The 26,292-nt window shown below is 41.2% G+C and overlaps 1 protein-coding gene and 1 long non-coding RNA gene across 2 annotated transcripts in view; one reads left to right on the forward strand and one right to left on the reverse strand.

Annotated features, from left to right (window-relative positions):
* Positions 1–26,292, forward strand: part of pvalb6 (parvalbumin 6) — a 53,513-nt gene that overhangs the window by 19,501 nt on the left and 7,720 nt on the right. The window lies entirely within an intron of this gene.
* LOC115387374 (uncharacterized) lies at positions 14,345–16,611 on the reverse strand. Its single transcript, XR_003931363.1, has 3 exons — positions 16,363–16,611; positions 14,768–14,835; positions 14,345–14,498 (listed from the first exon to the last, which is right to left on the reverse strand). It is a non-coding gene; the product is annotated as an uncharacterized LOC115387374 (long non-coding RNA).

Consider the following 26,292-nt stretch of genomic DNA (forward strand, 5'->3'; position numbering starts at 1 on the left):
TGAATCAGGAGTGTCTCTGCAATGCGTTGTCCGGCTCGCATAATGTGTGTTAATGGAGCGTTCACTTAGGGACGCCTCGAAACCCTACCCTGTCCATAAAGAGCAACAAAAAAGTCCGACGTCTGCAGAACGAGGGAGCAGAGCAGGTGCTTTCTGCTTTATGGACGTTGGCCTCGATGTCACTCTGTTTCTGTAACGCGCAGCATTTATTTAGACGGCGTTTCGGCGTCAGCTTCGCATCAACAAAAGAAATGCTTGAACGTCGAGTGGCAGCTGACAGACCGTCCAGGCTGGTTACTATCATAGCCCACAGATAACCCACTGATGTAATTCCAGCTCCAGAGGATTTAAGAGGGGAGTAACCTACAGAGATTTTCCTCTTTTTTATAGCCTGACACCTTAAACTTATGCCGACGATATTTTCTCTGCTTGAAGATCTTCAAGGTCAAATAGTTCCTCCTTAATTTTGAAGAGATGCATGTCTTTCATGCTGTGTGCTGGGTTCTGTTTTGTCCTGATATTGTTGTTAAAGCCTCTGTAGAGCGGTCTCGGTCTGCTGTGGTCAGTTTTAATCAAAAGTTGCCCGTGGAGGGAAAAGCAGCGAACCGGCAGCTGGCTCTTGGGCAAGCAAGGCAGCACTGATGGATGTGGGTAGAGATGCACCGATACCGAGGTCAGTTTTGAGTATCGTGCTGTGAATCGGTGATTCGTAATGCTGAAAGATGCAGTATTTGGTATCTGCGAGTAGCTAAAGGCTGGTTTTGTCCTACTGATTACAGAATCGGAAATGAATCAGTGTCATAACTGAACAATTGGTCTATACAGTCTTATACTCAGTCATACTTAAATTTCAGATCCCAAATCCCAAACACATTTTGTGTATTGTGGTCACAGAAACTCTGTGGCTGAATCCCAAAAGCATCACAACTTTTCAACATACTTTGTATGTTTGCACTTGTTTACAGATTAAATTTGGTTCGAGTCTAAAAAGCACAGCTTTCACCATCTTCCAAAGGCTTTTTTTTCCTCCCACACGACGAAATTATTGTGAATTAAGAAGACTTTAAAAGGTTGAAGTGAGTTTGAATTGCCTTGCACTTCACTCATCATGTTTAATCCTCCTCGAGTGACCAAAAATCACAAATGCACTTTCCGGCTTTGACTGACTCACAATTGTATAAACCTTTTTTTCCTTGACTATTTCCTTGTGTCTTGTTGTGTTTGCAGTTTTTTATCTTAATGTTTCAGTGACAAAATGATTTTCCTAACATTTACAGCCCACAGTGTTGGTAATGACGCTGTGCTCTGCCCTTTCACCAAACATTTGTTATTCATAATATTCCAACGAATAACCGCTCCCCCCCCATTATTCACACAATGTCACATCTGAGAGCTGGAACTCCGATGGCCTCTGGAGTCGGTCTCAGCCGCTCCCAGGCACCTGTTGCCGGAGTTCACACCCTTCGTCCAGCCAAGGCTGGCACCAGATACTGTGTGAATCACACAATCGCCTCCCCGTCTCTCATACAGGGACTGACTGCACTTCACACACTGCAGCTCTGCTCAGTATTCCTGCTGCGTGCATCAGCCAGTACGCATATGTTAAACTAATGTCTCACCATGCTCTCTTAGATGTCTTCTTGTGGATGGGCCTTTTTTTTATTTATTTTTTTTTTTTTTAACTACGCTACTTCCAAAAAGGAAGCAAACAAAAGATGGAACTGGCCTTGTTTGTCCAATTCCCTTGTCAACAGTCAGTAAACATCTGGGAGGTGAACGAAGGCTGTTTGGTGAATTAGAAAAGGGCCTCCTGTTCTACTCACGTTTTGCTCACTGTTCCAACCTGTTTGTTACCAGGGTAGTAAAAATGAGTTGGGAAGCGATTTCTGTTGTTAGACGCATGAAAACAGCCTGTCAGGCAAACTGCAGAGTTTTCAGCATTTCTACCTTTATCGTGTAATCGGACATTTGAAAACATTGCTGTGTAAAGGCGAAAGGTTTCTGAAACAAAAATGTGAAAATAATGTGTTTTCTCTTGAAATGCTGTTTAATTAGGGCCTGAAAAAAAAAACACAGACTGATTGACAATCGTACATTCATCACATATTTAACATCTGTGAATCTTTAATTAGACGATCAATGTTTTAAATGACCCCGAATGCTTCAGTTTCATCATATTTATCCAGATAAAAGTTGTTTTGAGTTTGTATTTGAGGTCCCTTTTGTCCATTTCATTCAGCATTAATGTATCCCGAGGAACACCTGCAAGTACTTTGGTGATCACGTTTGCTCTATTTGACTATCAGAAACCCTCATTTGTACAAAGCTTTGGTAAATGACTTCCTGCAGAAGTAATGATTTGTGTTGAGTCCTGAACGGACAGTGAGGAAGATTTAATCACTGTGGTCTGTCCTCTAAATCCTCTTGCTCCTCATTAAAGTGTGTCACCACATTAAATCACCATGAATCATTATATTACGTCTGACTAAATGGTTTTGTTAGTGAAATCTGAGATTGTAAGCAAACAATACTGGGATCAATTTCCTTTAAGTGAAGCGTTTCTTTTCTTTTTTTCCCTGTCTTCCACCCTGTAGGGCAAACAGCACAGCCTTATCAACATAATGATGATTGAGGTGAAGATGAAAAAGGATAAAATATGTAGCTTCACACAGCTTAGCATCAACATCTCATTTTTCAGACTCCCGGGACAGTTTGTCTGGTGTGGAGATGGATATCTGACGGGCCTGTTTCACCTCGCTCATTCATCTTTCTCTTTGAATGGCAGCCATCAATTCCTCCTTACTTCTCTGCAACTTTTCCTTCTTTTTGGCCTCTTCCAGCCAATCTCCTCTCCATCAGCGCAGCGATGCTCGGAGTGCAGATACGGGCGTCTCAGTCATTCTGCCTGCCTTTCAGTTCCTCTGCTGTCTTTGTGAACCGGACAGGGGGTGTGATCTGTTCGATATCAGCAGGCGAGAGGCGCTGCTTTGTATTGAGGCGTGCTCGACTCGTGAGGCCTCGTATCGTTACAGGATATCTTTTTATAGTGGAGGAGGCGGGGGGGACGTCTCAAAATGCCTTGATATTTAATCTGTGGGAACAATGATTAAACGGCATTGTGCTTTCGAAGAGGCAGGTGACCACACTGACACAGCCACACACACACACACACACACACACACACACACACACACACACAAAGACATGCACTGAAACAGACAGGAGATGAGATTGGATTGGACTCCCTATTAACATGAGAATCATTCCTCTCGTCTGCTGCCTCATCCCCATTTTTCTATCAAATCACAAATCCCACCCACATCATTTGTCTATTTAACCAGCTATCTTGGGTTGATATTATTTTTGCTGTCATTATGAGGCATTTTTATTACTTGTATTTGCTTGTAAATTGTATGTTCTATTGCCTCGTCAACACAGATTTGTATTTCTCTGCACACAAATACATTAAATGTCTTCGCTAGAACCACTAAGAATTAAGATTTCTTCCGCTGCTCAAAAAATATCTTCATTTTTTGGCCACAGAATAAGTTATTGATCCATCTACATACATTTTCCCTTCCATTTTTTCCGTTGCTCCTATTCATCAAGCCCTTCCTTTTATGTCCCCTTGCCCTCCTTTGGTAGACGCTCACTTTTTCCACTCTGCACCTTTCCAGTGTTGATGGAGACAGATGGGAGAGACTGCTGAGACGGAGTAATATAATAGCGCACGTGGAGGCCAGAGATGGTGCCATGTCACAGCTCTGTTCTCTCCTGCTGCCTCCTTCATGGCTTCCTGTGTGTCTCAGCCATGATGCATTGTGACAAACTGTTCCTCAGAATCCTCCAGGATTTCTTCATCTTCTCCATCTTCCTGTTTTCCTGCAGTTTGTGGAGCTGAGAAATGATGTATTGACATTGCGAGGTAAAAATTTTTCATTGCCTGCCATTCATAAGGGCACACTTGACCGTTTCTCAAATGGACCTTGACAATATTTATGTACACACAGCACGTAAAAATCTTAAAGCGAGCTTCAGAACTAAATGCCTTTCACTTCAAAAGTACTCAAGTGTTATCCCCGTGAGATGGTTTGTGTCTGCTTCAGCATTTATTCAGCGCAGCCTTTTCTCCCCCTATCATGTCTGTGTCCATCAGTCCTGTCACTTCACTTAAATTCCCGCTCCAGAGCAAATAAATCAAACAAAAAGCCTGAAAAAACTACACTGAAGGTAGAATTTTGTTTTGATCAGTTGTTGAGAAGAAATAAAAGTCACCCTGCTGTATTTAGATAACCTGCACTGTACTGACAAGGAGTTTGCAAAGTTTCTGTGTAATCTATAAAGTAGATACGATAAGAGTGAAGCAGCTGTGAGCGTGCTTCCATATAGCCTTCTTTACACAGCGCTGAGCTGGAGAAGGACTGTGAGACGCTGGAGACTCAGGGTCAAGGCAGAATCCGCTGTGGACAGGTCACCAGAACATCACAGGACTCACTTTAACGCCTCTAATTAACCTCAAATGCATGTTTTTGAACTCTGAGAGGAAACTGGATTATCCAGGCCAGACTGGAAAAGTGCAATGAGACGAGAACGCAAACCTTCATCATCATTACTGTGCAGCAGTGAGCGGACAAAGAGGATCCCTCACCAGCTAATAACAGTGTTTTGGAAGGCAGTCAAATGGCTGAGTGTGTCGGTAAATTATTAATGAAGAGGGATGGCAGACAACGGCCTGTAAATACATTTCAATCGGTGCATGGATTATTTTCTAAATAGAGTTAAATACAGGAAAACTCTTGAGGTTTCTGGAGCTTGCACACCATTGAGGATCGTTTCACAAAAAAGAAAAAAGAAAAAGAAGCCACAGTTCAAGTCTGTACAAGCAGGGTGGATGAAGGCGCAGTTTGTACAGGGAGACACTCAGTTTGGATTTGACATCCACCAACAAGAGAATAAATGACAAAAAGACTCTTTTATTGTGCTGTTGGTGTTTGTGATCTGCTCGATAACCACGGCTGTGTGTGATGCGTTGCTAATTATAACATCGCTCCAATTACACAACATGATATTCCTCCATAAAGCATTCTGAGTCGAAATAGAAACCCATCAAACAATCATATTTTTATTGTGTAACAGACAGTGCTGGATGACCTCCATAATCAGCTGTTCCAGCATGCTTCTCATGCGTGCCGCTTGGTCCACAGTGGCACTAAAGCCACTTGACTCCTTGTCACATCAGTCTGGTAAAGCCTAATGTCAGAAACAATAGAGGGAGATGACAGAGCCGCTCACAACTGCTGAAGGCAGAGACAGAGGGATCGCCGACTGAAAGGACAAGAAGACAGTGACATGCAAAATGTACTGACAGCTGAGCTTTGTTGTCGCCATCGTGTTTTCCCGTTTCGTGCTACTGCTTTATTGACGAATTGAAATGAAAGAAGATGAGTATGAGTTTCAATTTTGTTTGTTCTTTTGCTCAGAGCAGTGGACTGCTGCAGTGCCGTGTGGGGAGCCGCTGGGGGTCAAGGGCCAGGGAAACATGGTGGTAATCTATTAGCAGAGGGATTCAAACCTGCGGACGTTCAGATATATGTATGTTCGCTTCTTTAAAGCTCAAACATGGCCAACACTGAATACACATTGTGAACTCAACCTTCTATTGGTTCTGTATTACCACTCATGACCTCTTGGGGCAGCGTTGTGTAGCTTAACTTATGTCCCACCAGAAAAAGGAAGGTTTTTCGTCTCTGGGGGAATTCTCCCGTTGGCTGTGGACTCCAAGGGTTAGGGGTTGGGGTTGGGGTTTATACCCAAAGCGATATAATAGAAAGACGGATGCGAGAAACAAACAGAAGCACAAAGCTTTATCGCAAAGTAACTTGTAACGTGTAATTTCTTCCTGATCGATGCGCCCACATTCTGTCCTACGGAGCAGACAGTTATTATCTGCACTCATTTTGTTGTTGCTGAAAGAGAGAGGCTCTGGAGGAGGGATTCACAAAGGATGGACAAGGTTGTGGAGGACAAATGGATCTTTCAGTCAGGCACACCGAGAAGCATTCTTCAACCTCTGTGTCAGGGGCAGGAAAAAGAAAACGAGATGAATGTCATCTTCTCCGCGGGACGCTGGCACGTCGTGTAGAGTGTCATCGACAAAGATGACATTCATCAGATGACAACAACATGGCGGAATAGCTTTTTAAAATATCATATCAAGGCCGAGCGGCCTGCTGTAAGTTGATCCTGAGGCAGGCAATTATTTGTGAGCGAAGAAAGACGACGTCTGTGTGAAACATTAAGAACCAAGCAAGTGCAGCCAAGAGATCCCAAGGTCTCCAAAGGTTGAACAAGAAAACCACAGAGAACATCCAGGGATAAAGAGTGGAAAGACGTGGCAGAACAGGGTTTGAAAAGAAAAAAAAAACAGATCAGAGTGGATCAAAGATTCATATATACTTAATACGTACTGTAGATAATTTTCCACTATTACTTTGCAAACCTAAATGAGTAAAATTACAATGTGTTTGAAAAAAAGGAAGCTATAAATACACCCATTCGTGTTCCAGTCTCTGTTCAGGTTCACAGCGTGTCCACATTATGCTGGCTGGCTTACCTGGACTCAGGTTCAAAGGGATCTCTGCCTCTCCTGTTTCCTGACACCTCTTGTTAGCATAACTCTCTCTTTTCCTCTCAGGAATTCTACCTCATGCTCTGTTTTATCTTCCGAGCTGATCCCAAGAATAAGTTCCCTTTGTTCCGTGTTATGTGATGAATGTAATCTCATGTTTTACTCAAAAGCTGCACCGGAAAAGTTACAAGTTTGAACACGAATGAGGTTGAGGATAAGTAGAAATTAGTAGTCAAGGCTCACCTATGTCTGGATTAGAAATATATAGATGATTTTTTTTTCCCATTTGGCACTTCAGAAATAACTATCAGATCATGATTTGACTGATAAACAAAGTCAGATGCCCTCAGGAAGACCTCATAATGAGCAGAGAGAGCTAGTTTGCATGATTACCAGTGGATCTGGTGATGGTTTGCGTGACGGCGGAGAAGCCCCCATGGCAAAATACTGTAAAACAACAAGGGAGAAAAGGTTGTGATTATCCACTTTGATTAGTCGTTTGGCTGACAACACATCCACACCAAACCGAAACAATCTGAAACACTCCTTAATAAACAAGTAATCACAAAGCATGAAGTCGTTTTAACGGCAGTAGTGCAGAGACTCTTTAAGCAGAAGGTCAATTAGGACGACGACTCAGAGCCGTACAGCAGACGATGCGCCTTTGATGAGAGAAACTGTTTCATCTGTTAGATCTTAAAATGTAAGCCAGAGCTTTAGGGCGTGTTCAGACTTGGTCACGTTTGGTCCGGTTAACCCTTTACATAGAAATACCACAGCCGACAGACTATTGAACATCAGTATTCTGTGTAATGCACTAGTTATAACTCAATGATCTCAATGTTCAGCAAAATATGTTAGGAATATGCTTTATGATTGTCATCAATGTGAAAGTAATAGTTTGAAAGACATGGGATTAAATGCACAAGTTATCAGCAGACGAACAGTAAAACAAATCCTGTGTGATTGCGATCGGTCATTTTGTGGAAGTTTAAATGCTGCTTTTTGGAAGCTGATGAGCACAAAACAAGCAGTCTGAGTAAATTTGAAAATCAGATCTCAGTGCTACCAAGCAAACTCTGGTTTGAACAAGGGCTGATCTCAGAAGTCTGAAGGGAGGAGGACAAGCAGATACATTTTACACAATGCCTAAAATGTTTTTGTTCGTTTATTTAACATCTAAAATATGCAGAAAAATTAATGTCACATTCTCTTTTCTCCTTCACTGTTCAAAAACAGTAAAGAATGTCTCCATAATAATCCAGTGTTTTATTACATTCATCACAGATGACTGTTGGGGAAGTTATGTTTCAGAAAATGTCATAACAGCCAACATTATTTATCTGTACTTTCATGTCAGGATTGCCAGTACAGTCCTTTTCAGTATTTCCACTCCTCCGCTCATTCCTGCTCTCCTTTCGTCCACACCGCATCTCCCGTCGACACTCCCCGATGAGATCCACCGTCGACCTCTCACCCTTCACCGCTTCACCCAGCCTCATCTCTCCCTTTGTACTTTTTTTTCTCTTTTGCTTGCTTTGCCTTCTTCTTTCAACCTCCCCTTTTGCCATTTCTATTTCCACATTCCCCATTTTTCATCACGCACCTCCATGTCCCTGACCGGTTTTCACTTGTCGCCGTGCCGCTGCCTGCCTTGTCTCCCTCCATCTCTCTCCTTCTCCCGCTCCCTTCCTTCTGTCACCCTGCCGAGTCCCTTGGCAGGCGACTAAGAGGAGCAGCCGGGCTCATCGCGGGATCAAGGCAACCCTCTCTGCGGCCCTTTGGCTGCTGCGAGAGGGCGATAAATTTGGAGGAGTGCGCTGGTGAAAGGGCAGTGGACTGAGAAAGGGAGAGCGGGGAAGAAATCCTGGTCATCAAAATTAAATGAAGACGGTGAAGAAATAAATGAGAGAGTGGAGTGTCCAGAAGATTCAGGACCTGGTGGTGACGGCTTTGTGCCTGCGAGCAGTTTGAACAGCAAACAAACGCACAGAAGGGGGTTTTCAGCTCTGATGAAAGATTTCTTGAACAAATACAACAGCTTCCATAAAATATTTCATGATCATGCGACATAGGTTATAAATCTGGACTCATTTAGACACAAATCCGTCTTAAAAACAAAACTCATCCGATAGCAATAAACATTCAGCCGCACATTCGACAACTGGCTCGTAAATAAAATATATTGAGAGTTACTGAGATAATACCACCTGTTGTTAGAGGTCATTCTACAGGCGCAAGCCCTCCCTTTTTTTTCATGTTTCCCACGCACACACACACACACACACACACACTCACACACACACTCACACACACACATAAATCCATACCTCCCAATAAAAGTTGTTTACAGCCTTCACACACTCCGGCACCCCTGCGGTCCGTTATCGGCCCGGCTCCACCGAAGCTCCCTAAAGGTCAGCACAGGAAGTTCCTCAGTAATTTTTTTGCAAGTGGAGACAGCTGATGCGTGCTCTGATCTATAATCACTCCGCATCTATAAGTGTGCCTCGGGGAGGATTCTTGAGCAGAGCGTCCCACCGGGGTGTGTGCACCCCGGAGGCGCCTGTGTGTTGTTGGTGATGAACAGCTCCGGGGGTGGGGGGGCCGCATTGCAGCTTCTCCCTCTGCAAAGTCAAAATTAGGACTGCGTGGTGGACGGTGGAGGTCAAGACCTCGGGATGTCTCAGTCTGGTTATTACTCAGCAGCAATTCCGACTGTTTTTTTTTGGTCAATTTAACTTTGCAGAATTTGAGAACAGCTGCATTAACAATACATGATGCACACTTACTGAACCTTCTGTTTCAGCAATGACACTTTGACCACAAACAACATCTGCAGATGATTCAAATGCTGCAAAATGCTCGGCAGTAAACAGGAAATATCTGTCCTGATCTCATTGTGACTCCAAACGTCAAGCTGGCAAAATGAGAAGGTGAGAGCATGAAATTCCAGTTTCTGATTTCACATGAGTTTATCACCGTTTTGAGTCACTTTTGGGCGTGGCTTGAAAATCTTTCAACTATGACAACTATTTCAACTCTTTTTCAACTAAAAAAGGTTTGATTGCACTGCAAATTAAACAGATTTTAGCAAATTAACTCCACTGCTGACAAATTAATCCCAAAGTTATCATCATGACGTTGAATGAAATGAATAGATCCTCTAAGTTTTTTATCAATTCCAGATGGAAATTCACTCATCACTCAGGATTTACTGAGATCCTGCATCAGGAGTGCTGAAGTGCATTCTCATGCACAAACATTGAGCTTTCAGTTTGTGTTGGTTTTGTGGGTCACATCATGTGACATCCTGTGGAGTTTTTAAATGAGCGTTCGGCCTGTTTGCATGACAGTGATCGCCTGGAATCAGCATGGCTTTCATGGTTGCTTGCTTGTGCTTGCAGAAGAGAGACAGATAACCACACACACACACACACACACACACACACATACACACACATATTCACATCTATATGCAAAGCATGTGTTTTTGACTTGTTGGAAGTCAGTGCACCAGGAGAAAACCCACACATACTTTTTTTCCCCTCAAAATGAAGCTTTGGGTTTTAAGAAACTGGACAAATCGCCTTCTTTCAACAAAACCAAGTTTCTGCTCATGAGAAAGAGAGAAATCGGTCATGACACAGACAGAAAGCCGGGCTGAGTAATTCGTCACTGACGATGCGAACTGCCTTGAGAGAGTTAAAGGTGGACGTGAATAAAGAGCCAAAATTAAAAGTTTAGGACAAAAGAGACAGAGAGGGAAAGAGAAGAAGTGGAGATGAGATCAGAGGGGGATTAGAGGACAGAGAGAGATCCCTCGGGTGGGAGGCGTGAGGAAATTAGGTGGAGAAATCAAATGGCTGCGAGGAAGGAGTGTTGGAGGAGGGAGGGAGGGAGGAGGGAGGGTGAACACAAGAAAAGAAACCTGGCTGCAGTGAGGGGTGGAGATTGATGATTATTAATAGTAATCTTTGATTAGTATTAGTAAAGTCAGTAAAGCGATACGGCCTGGCATAGCTGCCTGAAAACACTGGCCGCATGCTGAGAGGGGGAGGAGGAGGAGGAGGAGGAGGAGGAGGAGGAGGAGGAGGAGGAGGATCATCTATAAAACAGAAGGAGCAGACGCTCTGATCTTGTACTGGACGTCCCTCCTGCAACCATCCAGGTAAGAGATGGAAAATAATGCTCCAGTAAAAGAAGGGGGGAGAGATTTGACACTGAGTGATTTGATGCATTAGCGGGTTACCAACAACACACAACAAATGTGCATGGAAAATGGTTAATTATTAAAGGCAGCTGGCGTTGCTTTGTAATCGAAGGCTGTGATGGATTTACCGAATGGGGAAGGTTTAAGACGGAGACGTGTGAAGAAAGCTAATGTGTCTCAATTTATAGGCCTCTCGAAAAGTCAGATAGGCTTAAGATACAGAAAGCTATATCTAAAAGTAATTACTTCCCGATAGCAACGCTGTGCTGCCATAATAAGAAACACAGGTGTTATTTTGGGCCGGCGCTTACTTGCGACATCCTTCAAGGTCAAATTTTAATTACAACTAATGAGATTGGATGGCGCCTCACATCTCTGCTCCGGGGTAACGCAACTTTGTCAAAACGCTGATGCAGCTCCTCTTGAGACTGAATCGATGTGCCTTTATTCAACATTTGATCACAGAGAAATGAAAAATGAAGCATGCACTCGCACTGGAGACCGAGGCATGAATATTCATGGAAAAGAACAACACTTAAATGGAGACAGACTCAGTTAATTAATGATGATGTACATTATTTTGTTTGGGCATTAGGATGAAATATATGTATCTTTAATGCTGATGCTTTCTCTGGCAGATTAAATAGAATTTACATCTTTAATTTGTTTGGCGATATTTTATGCAAATATGGACCGAGTTTGATTGTGTGTGATTGTTTTTGTCACATATTTTGTCACATATGTGTTCAGTAAAACTCATTAGAGTTAATTACGAACGTGATTGCCCCCATCTAAAGTGTTCACCTGTACACTTTGAAGTCCGGTTTTTTTATTCAGCGCGGATTCAGTACAGTGTTGAAGACATTTCTCCCAGACTTTGGTTTATACTGACATGACGGCACATCAGCGATATGAATCTCTTGTGCCGCCACGTCCCAAAAAGTGCTCGAGTTTGAGATTATTCGAGTGTTGTGACAGGAAGACGATGAGCTGTGGCTGGAAAGAGATAAAAAAAGGTTATTTTCACAAGTTTTCAGGTTGGGTTGGTCATCTCTGCGTCAGTTTTTCTTTCAGAGCCGGTTGACTTTACTGAAGTTGCCTTTTGTCTTGTTAAATATCTGGATATTTATTGTTTCTTCTGATTCATTTAACGTTAATATTAGAGATAACTGTAGATGAAAACACAGATGGATTGTCTGTTTGTGACACTATGACACTGTCTTGGGTAAAAATGCATCACTTTCACTTGAAAATGTCATACAAACAGGGTCTTACACTCCCAAAAACAATCACCGACTCGTTCCATGTGGCGTCATTCATTTATATTCTTTGCTGATCATCTATAAAACACACACAAACTGCAAACTCGCTCTATTTGAGCAAACAATTAAAGTTCTCCCATACAAGATCCTCGGGCCTTTAGTCTATAAAATCAGACCATCAACAATTAACTTCAAAGTAAGAAATAAATAAATGCAAATACATATCGATAAGGCTTCAGTCACTTTCACCCTCCCAGCAGGCACTTGACGTTGATGTAACGTTGGAACAATGTTGTACTCCAACGTTGGATTACCATTGGATTATGATGCGAAAATGAAAGTTAGGTTTACGTTAAATCCTTACGTAGCCTTGACGTCAACTTCCAACGTTAGATAGACATTGAATATTTGTTGGACTTCCAACGTTGGATTAGCATTGGATTATGATGCGAAAATGAAAGTTAGGTTTACGTTAAATCCTTACGTAGCCTTGACGTCAACTTCCAACGTTAGATAGACATTGAATATTTGTTGGACTTCCAACGTTGGATTACCATTGGATTATGATGCGAAAATGAAAGTTAGGTTTACGTTAAATCCTTACGTAGCCTTGACGTCAACTTCCAACGTTAAATAGATATTGGATATTTGTTGGACTTCCAACGTTGGATTAGCATTGGATTATGATGCGAAAATGAAAGTTAGGTTTACGTTAAATCCTTACGTAGCCTTGACGTCAGTTTCCAACGTTAAATAGACATTGAATATTTGTTGGACTTCCAACGTTGGATTACCATTGGATTATGATGCGAAAATGAAAGTTAGGTTTACGTTAAATCCTTACGTAGCCTTGACGTCAACTTCCAACGTTAAATAGACATTGAATATTTGTTGGACTTCCAACGTTGGATTAGCATTGGATTATGATGCGAAAATGAAAGTTAGGTTTACGTTAAATCCTTACGTAGCCTTGACGTCAGCTTCCAACGTTAAATAGACATTGAATATTTGTTGGACTTCCAACGTTGGATTAGCATTGGATTATGATGCGAAAATGAAAGTTAGGTTTACGTTAAATCCTTACGTAGCCTTGACGTCAGCTTCCAACGTTAAATAGACATTGAATATTTGTTGGACTTCCAACGTTGGATTAGCATTGGATTATGATGCGAAAATGAAAGTTAGGTTTACGTTAAATCCTTACGTAGCCTTGACGTCAGCTTCCAACGTTAAATAGACATTGAATATTTGTTGGACTTCCAACGTTGGATTACCATTGGATTATGATGCGAAAATGAAAGTTAGGTTTACGTTAAATCCTTACGTAGCCTTGACGTCAGCGTCCAACGTTAAATAGACATTGAATATTTGTTGGACTTCCAACGTTGGATTAGCATTGGATTATGATGCGAAAATGAAAGTTAGGTTTACGTTAAATCCTTACGTAGCCTTGACGTCAACTTCCAACGTTAAATAGACATTGAATACTTGTTGGCCTTCCAACATTGGATTACCATTGGATTATGATGCGAAAATGAAAGTTAGGTTTACATTAAATCCTTACGTAGCCTTGACGTCAACTTCTAACGTTCAATAGACATTGAACATTTGTTGGCCTTCCAACGTTGGATTAGCATTGGATTATGATACGAAAATGAAAGTTAGGTTTACGTTAAATCCTTACGTAGCCTTGACGTCAACTTCTAACTTTAAATAGACATTGAATATTCGTTGGCCTTCCAACGCTGGATTACCATTGGATTATGATGCAAATAGAAAGTTGGATTTACGTTAAAACCTAACATAGGCTTGAAGTCAACTTTCAACGTTAAATAGACATTGGATTTTGAATGTAGATTTGATGACATCCTCCAACATTAAATAGACATTGGATTTTGAATGTAGGCTTTTTGAATGATGGGTTGACGTCAAAATCCAATGTCGGGATAACATTAACCTCCAACACTGAACAGACACTTAAAGGTATAATGGACGATTTTCTCGAAAAAGTCGAAGCCAAATGTCTCTTACTTGCTTTTTGAAAAACGTGCATGCGCCAGACCATCCTACCGGCTCTGCTGCTCCTACGAGCACGCTTGACGGCGTTACGCAAGCATTTCTCCAGCATGATTGACATGTTAGAGGACCAATAGTTGAGACTCGCATCACGCCAGTCATTGGTTAAAACATCGTCTATTATACCTTTAAGTCAAGGAAAAAAAAAAAGCTTGAGCACACAAAAATGTAGGTCACAAATTTACTCTTTAGAATTCTTTAAACAGTGCAAATAATGACTATAAACTGCGCATATAAAACAGCATTATATAAAGCTAGCTTCTTTGTAGGTCCCCTTCCACATAAGTTGAACTCCGCCTGGACTTCTTGCGTCATCAACCTGTGGGAATAAGGATACAATTATACATTAACTTAGCAATTATCTAGTGTTCCAGGGCAAATCATGGATTCTTAAAATGTATCTGGTCGCCAAATCTGTGCAAGGCTTGATTTACCTTATCTTCACAATTTCACATGTGCACAAGTAACTGTGGTGGGGTGGCGAGTGCCTGGTGGCTACAGCTTGTGTAGGCGGGGCCTATGGTCTGATTCTACAGAAAGTGTACAGCTGAACTAACGGCTTGCTACACATGCATCGCTTAAACTTACTTGTCCATGACCTATTTGACATTGGTTTCCATACTCGTTCCTCTGTCTACCATTGCCAAGCGTTGAATCTGAAATTGGAGAAAATCTGTGTTAAACAAGGTTAGTGTTCAGTATATCCCCATGACTGTGTTACAAGATGATTCAAACAGTACACATGAGAAAATGCATTATGTTGTAGTCTTAACATTGCCAGTAGGATTGGGCACCGAACCACGGTGCTTTGTTGGCACCAACCGAATGATATCAGTCCACCTATGACCAAACACTAGTTATAAATTCGGTGCTTATCTTCAGTACTTTAAAAAAAAAAAAAAAAAGGGAAAAAATACACCACCACAAAATTACATCAATCCCGTTCTTAGTGCACATGCAATCAGTGAGGAATGCTCAGAGGAATCGGGTGTGCCAAGATCGGATGATATTTTCCCTAAGGGCAGTGTTACAGCAATGATTTGTGTTGAAACCCAATGCCTAGGTTTTGTGACCAATATTGCTTTCAATCTAGCATGTAACTAAACTACAAAAATCAGTTTGTCACCAATTTCGACAAAACTGTTGGAAATTATTTGCCACAAATGAATGTATTGAAGGGTCATTTTTCATGTTACGGAATTCCATTGCAAAGAGATAATGATTTATGTTTTAAACAAAATATTACCAATGTGTTATGGCCACGTTATTTGAATAATGCCTAATAACAGCATGTCTCTAGTTTCTTTTGCAGGTTGTTTTGTGAAGATCGAGCCACATTTGACCGAATGACGCCAGCTCTGGCGAACAAATATGCTGTTACAGAAATTTGTTTAAGACCCAATAATGTTGTTTATTTGTCACATTTCTAACCACTCCAAGAAGATATAATAGGAATTATGGGTTTATTATGTGCATTTGTTTGTAATTAATAGAAATATGACCAGTCTTTATCACCAAATACGGTGAATGCGAAAAACTCCCCACTCATCCCTCAATTAGTGCAATGTGTAAAATAATTTGTAGTGTCCGTCCCCCGAATGTTCTGTCCTGATTCACATGTAATATCAAGAAGGATTGGGGAACTATGGTTGTTCATATGTGCATCTTTGCTTAATGAATAGCAACAATATGTTTGAAAACATGATTCCCCATCTAATTTTTGAAATCGGGGCCACATTAGTCGCTGTGTAGTGTCCGTCCCTCAGTAGTGTCCGTCCCCTCTTATTCTCTGACCTTCAATTACCAGTTGTAATTGGTGCATTATTTACTTTGGGTCACAAACATGTAAGAAAGACACCATCAGTACCATGATGAACACCCAGCAGTTGGTCTCAATAGGATGCATGTTCGTGTTGGAGTGTCCGTCCCCTTAAAAAATGCGGATTTGGGTACCTGCGTTCGTTGCCTTTTTACGCGATAATGGTGTATGGATACTACAAATCATTGGTGCTTCATTATAGAAGAGGTGTTCAAGTACATGTTGCACCAACATACATGGGAATTTGCCAACATGAAATTTTCAGTTACCCTGTCCTGAAAGTCATGATCTGATCTTGGCACACCCGAATGCATTATTATATTATTCTCACTGCGCAAGACTTCACAACAGATATGAAACCTACCAGTTTTTGTCTTTCCTCCACCGAGTTCAGCGACTCGTCAAGACTTTTAAGTTCTTCAACTGTTGTAGCCTTGTCAGGAAGAGCTGTGTCCTGCGGCTATGCTTGAATGACCTTCAGCTCCTTCAACATGTCTCGGATCTCCACAAGCATCTGCATAACTTTTCTGTGAAATCCTAAAGCAATGAAACAAATGACAATTGCAATTAATCAGAGCACAACCTTACCAACTCAGCACTTGCCCCCATTAGTTTTATTTGTTCCACTTTACTGCAGTAAAACTCACTGGAGGGGTGTACCCTGGTCCAATTTAAACGCGTACAATTTTGGTGTGGATCCGACTCATCAGGCAGTTCCACTGGCCATCCAAACTCGACCTTCCGTTGACCTCCATTCATTTTTTGGACCAGGATTACACCTCATTTTCATACTTAAATTTGTTTGTCAATAAAAATTGTAATACATAAAATGTTTGTATACATATTTGCTTTCACCATGTTAAGTTTCATTATGGTGGGAGTAAAGGAAAAATGGCCGCCATCATGAAATTTTTGGTGGCTAACGGCTTTTATCAAAAAAGCAATGCCCAAGGAGCATGTGTGCCAATTTTGGTGCTTGTTTCCACAAGTGAACGATTCTCCTGTAATTTGCAGTTATCTGCCCCACTATCTAGTCTGTGTCGGGGTTTGAAAGTCACCGGTTCGAGGGTCCTACCGGCACGGCAGTGATAAAGGTGAGGAATGGGGTTGTTCCTCCGCCGGGGTATCAGGATCAGGTTCAGGTTCTGGGACAGCTCGTCACCTCTTTGGTCAAGGAGGAATCCATGTTCAATCCAGGGGTTCAGCGTACCAGTGGTTATCAACCAAGGGAACAAAAGAAAACCCAGCCTGCATGACAATAAAAACCTTATTGTACACAGGATGTTACAGAGCATATGGCCATTTGTGTTATTCAAATTTCTGCATGCTACTTAGTAAAGAACACAGTAACAATCATTTCTATTCACTCCTTTCAAGACTTACTTGTCTTTATGAACCAATACATCAACTCAAATAGAATATATTTTTAACCTATGAATTGATGATGGGTTCAGTTTCTTTTAAACCATGAGTTATGATTACAAATTTTTACCATGAAATCCATTGTTTGTATTTCAAATCATGAACTAGAATATTTTTCTAGCACAACCTCTAACAAATTAAGTTTTTATAGTTATTGCAACTTTTTTGCACACAAAAACATTATAAACCCATATTTTACAAACAAACTGGCAAAATCTCTTCACAAAACAATCAAACCAGTTAATTCAAATCAATACTCAAGAAAATTGCACTGGTGATTTTGCAAAACACAACTGAATTAAGCTACAGCTCACATCAGAGATCCCAAAGTATAATCAAACCACAATAAAATGTCTTTTAAAATTAAATAAATCTATCTATCAACTGTATCCTAGCAGTAACTGTCGTTTCAGCAGATGAACCAAGATGACAAGAAAAAAAACACATGCTGCAAGCCCGCCATCAGCAGGGCGCAGCAGCTAGCTTGATCAGACACGTGCGCTCATTAGCTGAGCTGAGAATATCACTCACCAAGAATTTCGGAGAGTTTTAGCATCACTTCCTGGATGCTTCCTCGCTTCCAAGTGCATTCATGGATGGCTCAAAGCTTTTCCAGCTCTTCATTCGTCCTTAAAGTAATGATTTTTCTCAGTTCGCCTCCTCCTGTGTGTCTCCTCTCTGCTCGTCCGGATCAACTGCGCTGCTACCAGACGGGGTGGGAACTAGCTTCCCTCCAACCAATAGGATTTCAGTATTTCTACATAGCAACAAATGAAATGAATGAAGTCTCACAGACATCGTGAACAACCAATTAGTTTCTTTTTTTTCTTCACAGTGTCTGAGAATAAATGAATAAAAAAAATAAAAACCACAATATAAACGAAAATAAATTAAAACACATTTATAAAATATACACACAGTATGAAGCTCAGTGCTACTGGGCAACACTGACCAACAGAGATCGTAAGCGTCTGAGAGATGAGTTCTGCGACCTGATGAAAGTCTCAGACTTTTCACTCATGGTGACTGTGACAGATCAGCATCGGTATGAAAATAATCACTTGTAAAAATGGCCAACATAACAGCAAATTTTACTCTGGCTCTCTTCACTGCTGGGCATGATGGGTAATGTGGAGCCATCTGAGAATAGCTGCACTGTAAAAGCGACCGCGACCATGAAGCTGTGATATTCTGCTGTGATGGAGATCCTCTCTCACTGTTTATAGTGGATAGCATGAGGACGTTGTAAGTTTTTTTCCCCCCTAAATTACATCCTATAACCAGCAGACACTTTCGGACGTTAATTCACCAAAGAGCCCAGGAGGGCTGACTGTCGCTGACTTTTTTTTTTGGGACGATCTTTGGACATAATTACTCACTCCAGTCACAAAGTCTCCCTCAAGACAATAAGACGATAAAATCACATTTAATAGCATTGTAGAATAGAATGTGATAAAGAGATTATGAGGGAAAGTTTGTTGAATCAGGTCACATGATCACAGCAGGTAAACAGCAGACCTGCAGTTCTCACACCTGAGACACAAGCGCTCTACCGTGGGACAATTATGCACCAAACATCTCCTTCCACTGCTTTGCTGAAGATGTCCAGTTATATCTCCCTATGAAGAACTCCTTTGCTACTACAACCCGTTCAGAGAGCGGCAGTCAGCTGACCAACGGTGCTCAGTGTTGCCAAAGGCCAGGCAAAAGGCCAAGGGAGACATAGCCTTTGCGGTCGCAGCCCCCAAACTCGAGAACACACTCCCACCTCACATCAGAGCAGCTGAGACCCTGGAGGTCCTTAAATCCCTCCTCAAGACCCACCTCTTCTCATTTGCTTTTAAATAAGTGTCCAGCCACCAGCCCAACCCATAGATAAGTTAGGCTTTTTCATTATTATCATCATATTTAATTACCCTCTGTATATATATTTTATCAAGCTCTTTATGCACTGTTTTTATGTGAAGCAATTTGGTTTCAGCTGTTGCTGTCTGTAAATGTGCTATAGACATAAATTTGACTTCACTTGACTTGATGTTAGAATTTAATGTTATTTTGACGTTGTCATTGTGTAATGTTCAGAGGATGTTGGAATTTGGTTGTATACCCTACGGCTGAATGTCAGCATTCTACATCAATTTGACGTTAGCCTTTAACGTTGACCAGACGGTGGATCTTGGTAACTTGCCAACACAACGTGAAACCAACTAAATGAGAACGTCAGGGTGACGTTGGAATTTAACATTGTTTGGAGGTTGTCAACATAACATTTAAAAGATGTTGGGCTTTGGTTGTAAACCCAAAAACTGAACGTCGGTATTCTATGTCAATTTGACATTAGCCTTTGACGTTGACCAGACGTTGGATACTTGCCAACACAACTTAAAACCAACTAAAGTACAACGCTGGGTTGACGTTGGAATTTAACATTGTTTGGATGTTGTCAATATAACGTTTAGAAGATGTTGGGCTTTGGTTGTAAACCCAACAACTGAACGTCAGTATTCTATGTCAATTTGCCGTTGGCCTTTGACGTTGACCAGACGTTGGATGTTGGTTACTTGCCAACACAACTTAAAACCAGCTAAAGTACAACGTTGGGTTGACGTTGGAATTTAACATTGTTTGGATGTTGTGAAAATACCGTTTAGAAGACGTTGGGCTTTGGTTGTAAACCCAACAACTGAACGTCGGTATTCTACGTCAATTTGATGTTGGCTATTGACGTTGACCAGACGTTGGATGTTGGTTACTTGCCAACACAACTTAAAACCAGCTAAAGTACAACGTTGGGTTGACGTTGGAATTTAACATTGTTTGGATGTTGTCAGTATAACGTTTAGAAGACGTTGGGCTTTGGTTGTAAACCCAACAACTGAACGTCGGTATTCGACATCAATTTGATGTTAGCCTTTGACGTTGACCAGACGTTGGATGTTGGTTACTTGCCAACACAACTTAAAACCAGTTAAGTACAACGTTGGGTTGACGTTGGAATTTTACATTGTTTGGATGTTGTCAATATAACGTTTAGAAGACGTTGGGCTTTGGTTGTAAACCCAACAACTGAACATCGTTGTTCACGTCAATTTGACGTTAGTCTTTGACGTTGATCAGACGTTGGATGTTGGTTACTTGCCAACACAACTTAAAACCAACTAAAGTACAACGTTGGGTAGACGTTTGAATTTAACATTGTTTGGATGTTGTCAGTATAACGTTTAGAAGACGTTGGGCTTTGGTTGTAAACCCAACAACTGAACATCGTTGTTCAACGTCAATTTGACGTTAGTCTTGGACGTTGATCAGACGTTGGATGTTGGTTACTTGCAAACACAACTTAAAACCAACTAAAGTACAAGGTTGGGTAGACGTTTGAATTTAACATTGTTTGGATGTTGTGAATATAACGTTTATAAGACGTTGGGCTTTGGTTGTAAACCCAACAACTGAACGTCAGTATTCTATGTCAATTTGACGTTGGCCTTTGACGTTGACCAGACGTTGGATATTGGTTACTTGCCAACACAACTTAAAACCAGCTAAAGTACAATGCTGGGTTGACGTTGGAATTTAACATTGTTTGGATGTTGTCAGTATAACGTTTAGAAGACGTTGGGCTTTGGTTGTAAACCCAACAACTGAACATCGTTGTTCAACGTCAATTTGACGTTAGTCTTTGACGTTGATCAGACGTTGGATGTTGGTTACTTGCAAACACAACTTAAAACCAACTAAAGTACAACGCTGGGTTGACGTTGGAATTTAACATTGTTTGGATGTTGTGAATATAACGTTTATAATACGTTGGACTTTGGTTGTAAACCCAACAACTGAACATCGTTCTTCAACGTCAATTTGACGTTGGCTTTTGACGTTGACCAGACGTTGGATGTTGGTTACTTGCCAACACAACTTAAAACCAACTAAAGTACAACGTTGGGTAGACGTTTGAATTTAACATTGTTTGGATGTTGTCAATATAACGTTTAGAAGACGTTGGGCTTTGGTTGTAAACCCAACAACTGAATGTCAGTATTCTACGTCATTTTGACGTTGGCCTTTGACGTTGACCAGACGTTGGATGTTGGTTACTTGCCAACACAACTTAAAACCAACTAAAGTACAACGTTGGGTTGACGTTGGAATTTAACATTGTTTGGATGTTGTGAATATAACGTTTATAAGACGTTGGGCTTTGGTTGTAAACCCAACAACTGAACATCGTTGTTCACGTCAATTTGACGTTAGTCTTTGACGTTGATCAGACGTTGGATGTTGGTTACTTGCCAACACAACTTAAAACCAACTAAAGTACAACGTTGGGTAGACGTTTGAATTTAACATTGTTTGGATGTTGTCAATATAACGTTTAGAAGACGTTGGGCTTTGGCTGTAAACCCAACAACTGAACGTCAGTATTCTATGTCAATTTGACGTTGGCCTTTGACGTTGACCAGACGTTGGATGTTGGTTACTTGCCAACACAACTTAAAACCAACTAAAGTACAACGCTGGGTTGACGTTGGAATTTAACATTGTTTGGATGTTGTCAGTATAACGTTTAGAAGACGTTGGGCTTTGGTTGTAAACCCAACAACTGAACATCGTTGTTCAACGTCAATTTGACGTTAGTCTTGGACGTTGATCAGACGTTGGATGTTGGTTACTTGCAAACACAACTTAAAACCAACTAAAGTACAACGCTGGGTTGACGTTGGAATTTAACATTGTTTGGATGTTGTGAATATAACGTTTATAAGACGTTGGGCTTTGGTTGTAAACCCAACAACTGAACGTCAGTATTCTACGTCATTTTGAAGTTGGCCTTTGACGTTGACCAGACGTTGGATGTTGGTTACTTGCCAACACAACTTAAAACCAACTAAAGTACAACGTTGGGTTGACGTTGGAATTTAACATTGTTTGGATGTTGTGAATATAACGTTTATAAGACGTTGGACTTTGGTTGTAAACCCAACAACTGAACATCGTTCTTCAACGTCAATTTGACGTTGGCTTTTGACGTTGACCAGACGTTGGATGTTGGTTACTTGCCAACACAACTTAAAACCAACTAAAGTACAACGTTGGGTAGACGTTTGAATTTGACATTGTTTGGATGTTGTCAATATAACGTTTAGAAGACGTTGGGCTTTGGTTGTAAACCCAACAACTGAATGTCAGTATTCTACGTCATTTTGACGTTGGCCTTTGACGTTGACCAGACATTGGATCTTGGTAACTTGCCAACACAACTTAAAACCAGCTAAAGTACAACGTTGGGTTGACGTTGGAATTTAACATTGTTTGGATGTTGTGAAAATACCGTTTAGAAGACGTTGGGCTTTGGTTGTAAACCCAACAACTGAACGTCGGTATTCTACGTCAATTTGATGTTGGCCTTTGACGTTGACCAGACGTTGGATGTTGGTTACTTGCCAACACAACTTAAAACCAGCTAAAGTACAACGTTGGGTTGACGTTGGAATTTAACATTGTTTGGATGTTGTCAGTATAACGTTTAGAATTCGTTGGGCTTTGGTTGTAAACCCAACAACTGAACGTCGGTATTCGACATCAATTTGATGTTAGCCTTTGACGTTGACCAGACGTTGGATGTTGGTTACTTGCCAACACAACTTAAAACCAGTTAAGTACAACGTTGGGTTGACGTTGGAATTTTACATTGTTTGGATGTTGTCAATATAACGTTTAGAAGACGTTGGGCTTTGGTTGTAAACCCAACAACTGAACGTCAGTATTCTATGTCAATTTGACGTTGGCCTTTGACGTTGACCAGACGTTGGATGTTGGTTACTTGCCAACACAACTTAAAACCAACGAAAGTACAACGTTGGGGTGATGTTGGAATTTAACATTGTTTGGATGTTGTCAATATAACGTTTACAAGACGTTGGGCTTTGGTTGTAAACCCAACAACTGAACGTCAGTATTCTACGTCAATTTGACGTTGGCCTTTGACGTTGACCAGACGTTGGATGTTGGTTACTTGCCAACACAACTTAAAACAAACTAAAGTACAACGTTGGGTAGACGTTTGAATTTAACATTGTTTGGATGTTGTCAATATAACGTTTAGAAGACGTTGGGCTTTGGTTGTAAACCCAACAACTGAATGTCAGTATTCTACGTCATTTTGACGTTGGCCTTTGACGTTGACCAGACGTTGGATGTTGGTTACTTGCCAACACAACTTAAAACCAACTAAAGTACAACGTTGGGTTGACGTTGGAATTTAACATTGTTTGGATGTTGTGAATATAACGTTTATAAGACGTTGGGCTTTGGTTGTAAACCCAACAACTGAACATCGTTGTTCACGTCAATTTGACGTTAGTCTTTGACGTTGATCAGACGTTGGATGTTGGTTACTTGCCAACACAACTTAAAACCAACTAAAGTACAACGTTGGGTAGACGTTTGAATTTAACATTGTTTGGATGTTGTCAATATAACGTTTACAAGACGTTGGGCTTTGGCTGTAAACCCAACAACTGAACGTCAGTATTCTATGTCAATTTGACGTTGGCCTTTGACGTTGACCAGACGTTGGATGTTGGTTACTTGCCAACACAACTTAAAACCAACTAAAGTACAACGCTGGGTTGACGTTGGAATTTAACATTGTTTGGATGTTGTCAGTATAACGTTTAGAAGACGTTGGGCTTTGGTTGCAAACCCAACAACTGAACGTCAGTATTCTACGTCATTTTGACGTTGGCCTTTGACGTTGACCAGACGTTGGATATTGGTTACTTGCCAACACAACTTAAAACCAACTAAAGTACAACGTTGGGTTGACGTTGGAATTTAACATTGTTTGGATGTTGTCAATATAATGTTTAGAAGACGTTGGGCTTTGGTAATATACCTGACGTCAATGTAACGTTAGCACTCAACGTTGAGCAGACGTTGGATGTTGGTTACTGGCCAACGCAACTTGAAACCAACTAAATGACAACGTCAGATTGACGTTAAAATTTCTACGTTTAACTGACGTAAGCTTTAGATGTTGTATCAACGTTGGCTTTTGGTTGTCCAACGTTGCAACCCATATCCAACCAAGAACCAACGTTAATACAACGTAGTGTGTCTGCTGGGCTGGAGCTTAAACACCGAGTCCCACTGTTTAAACTATGGATTGAAACAGACGAATGAGCTCTTAAACCGATTTAATTCCCTCCACTGACCTCCACATCGTCTGTCTGACGGCCGCAGCTCATAGTCACAATTCACAAATATCACAGGCGATTGTTTTTATCCATCGTAAGGATTTGCCTGTTGAACTTCTACTTGAGACTGGAACGATCGTTTTCCAAACTATTTTCTTGACAGACTGAAGCGGAGACGTTGGGTTTGAGGTTGACTGTCAAATTCAGGTGATACAGGCTGCAGTAAAGCAAGGACTTTCTAAGATATCAAGCAATAACGGATGTTTTTGGAGGCGCTGGATTTGAGTTTTGCAGTTAAACTGCCGATTAAAAAGATGGTGAGTTCAATTAGATTTTGAGAATTTTTTTTTTTTTTTAACATGCTGCTCACTTCATTTCAGCATCGGTTTGGTGTCTCAACTACATTCAGCTTGACTGGAACATTTTAATTTTGTCATGAACAAACAGTCTCACACACACACACACACACACACACACACACACACACACACACACACACACACACACCACACACACACACACTTTGCCACACCACAAATCTATTGTTGCTGGCAGGCTGTGTCTGTGTGGTTAAGCTATCCTGTGCTGTACCTGCCAGAGGATTAGGCAGTGGACAGCAGCGATAACGGCCACATGATCCCCGAGTCTCTGCGCTCCTCTTATCAAATCCATTTTTCCCTGCTGTGTGTTTGTGGCTGCGCACGGCTGCATGCATTTCTATTTCTCTCTGTTTTTGAACAAACGCCGCCGTCCTCTCCCCTTTCTGTCAGCAGCCTTATAAAATCAATAGGCTATGTAATGCATACTGAGGAGGCTTTAGTTTCCATTTAGCAGCTGAGCTTATTTTTTAAGATCAACTGCGCAGATCAGTGGCCATTCAGATAAAAAGCCTTCACGGAGGAGGAAAATCACTGGGGTCTCGGCTGCTTCAGTAAATGGCCTCTTAGAATGGTTCATCATCCTCACATTAATGGCCCGACTGCAGCTGTTGGGGCTCTTTAAGGAAACTGCCGCTGTCCAGGCATGGCTGTACGGGCTTTGATAAGTGTATGTAACATATACTGAGGGTATTTTATGGATGCAGCACAAAGAAAGAAAAAAAAATGTTTGATTTCAATGTGACTTCACATGAACTATATTAAAAAATACAAAGTTTTAGGGTCGTATGACTCACATTACAATCATAACTCTGCAAAAATGTTTATTTAATTGTTTATTTCCCTGACACAGACATGTAACTTGAAAAAGGCTGAACACAGTACCATCAAAGCTTCTGTCTGCAGAAGGTTCATCGCTAGTTCATGCTGCAACATTCCTGAAGAGATGTACTGCCGCATCATATATATCTCTCTCTTTCCTCTTAAACCTGACGTTCCTGCAGCATTTCACTGAGTGCTTCTCAAAAATTCACACTCAGATGAACACAAGAGGGTCAGATTTCTCAGAGTGGAAGTATATTCTTCTTTGAGCCTCCCATCTCCTCACTGCTTGGCACCTCAGTAACACACACACACACACACACACACACACACACACACACACACACACACACATGCACACACACATATTTGCACGCTCATGCAGCTGTTACAGTTAACTGGAGCGCTGGCAGTCCTGCAGCATGGTTGGATTTATCACACTGAGCAAGATCATCGTGCTCATGGGCCTTGAAAGGC

Source organism: Salarias fasciatus, chromosome 4 (assembly GCF_902148845.1).
Source record: "Salarias fasciatus chromosome 4, fSalaFa1.1, whole genome shotgun sequence".
NCBI lineage: Eukaryota > Metazoa > Chordata > Actinopteri > Blenniiformes > Blenniidae > Salarias > Salarias fasciatus.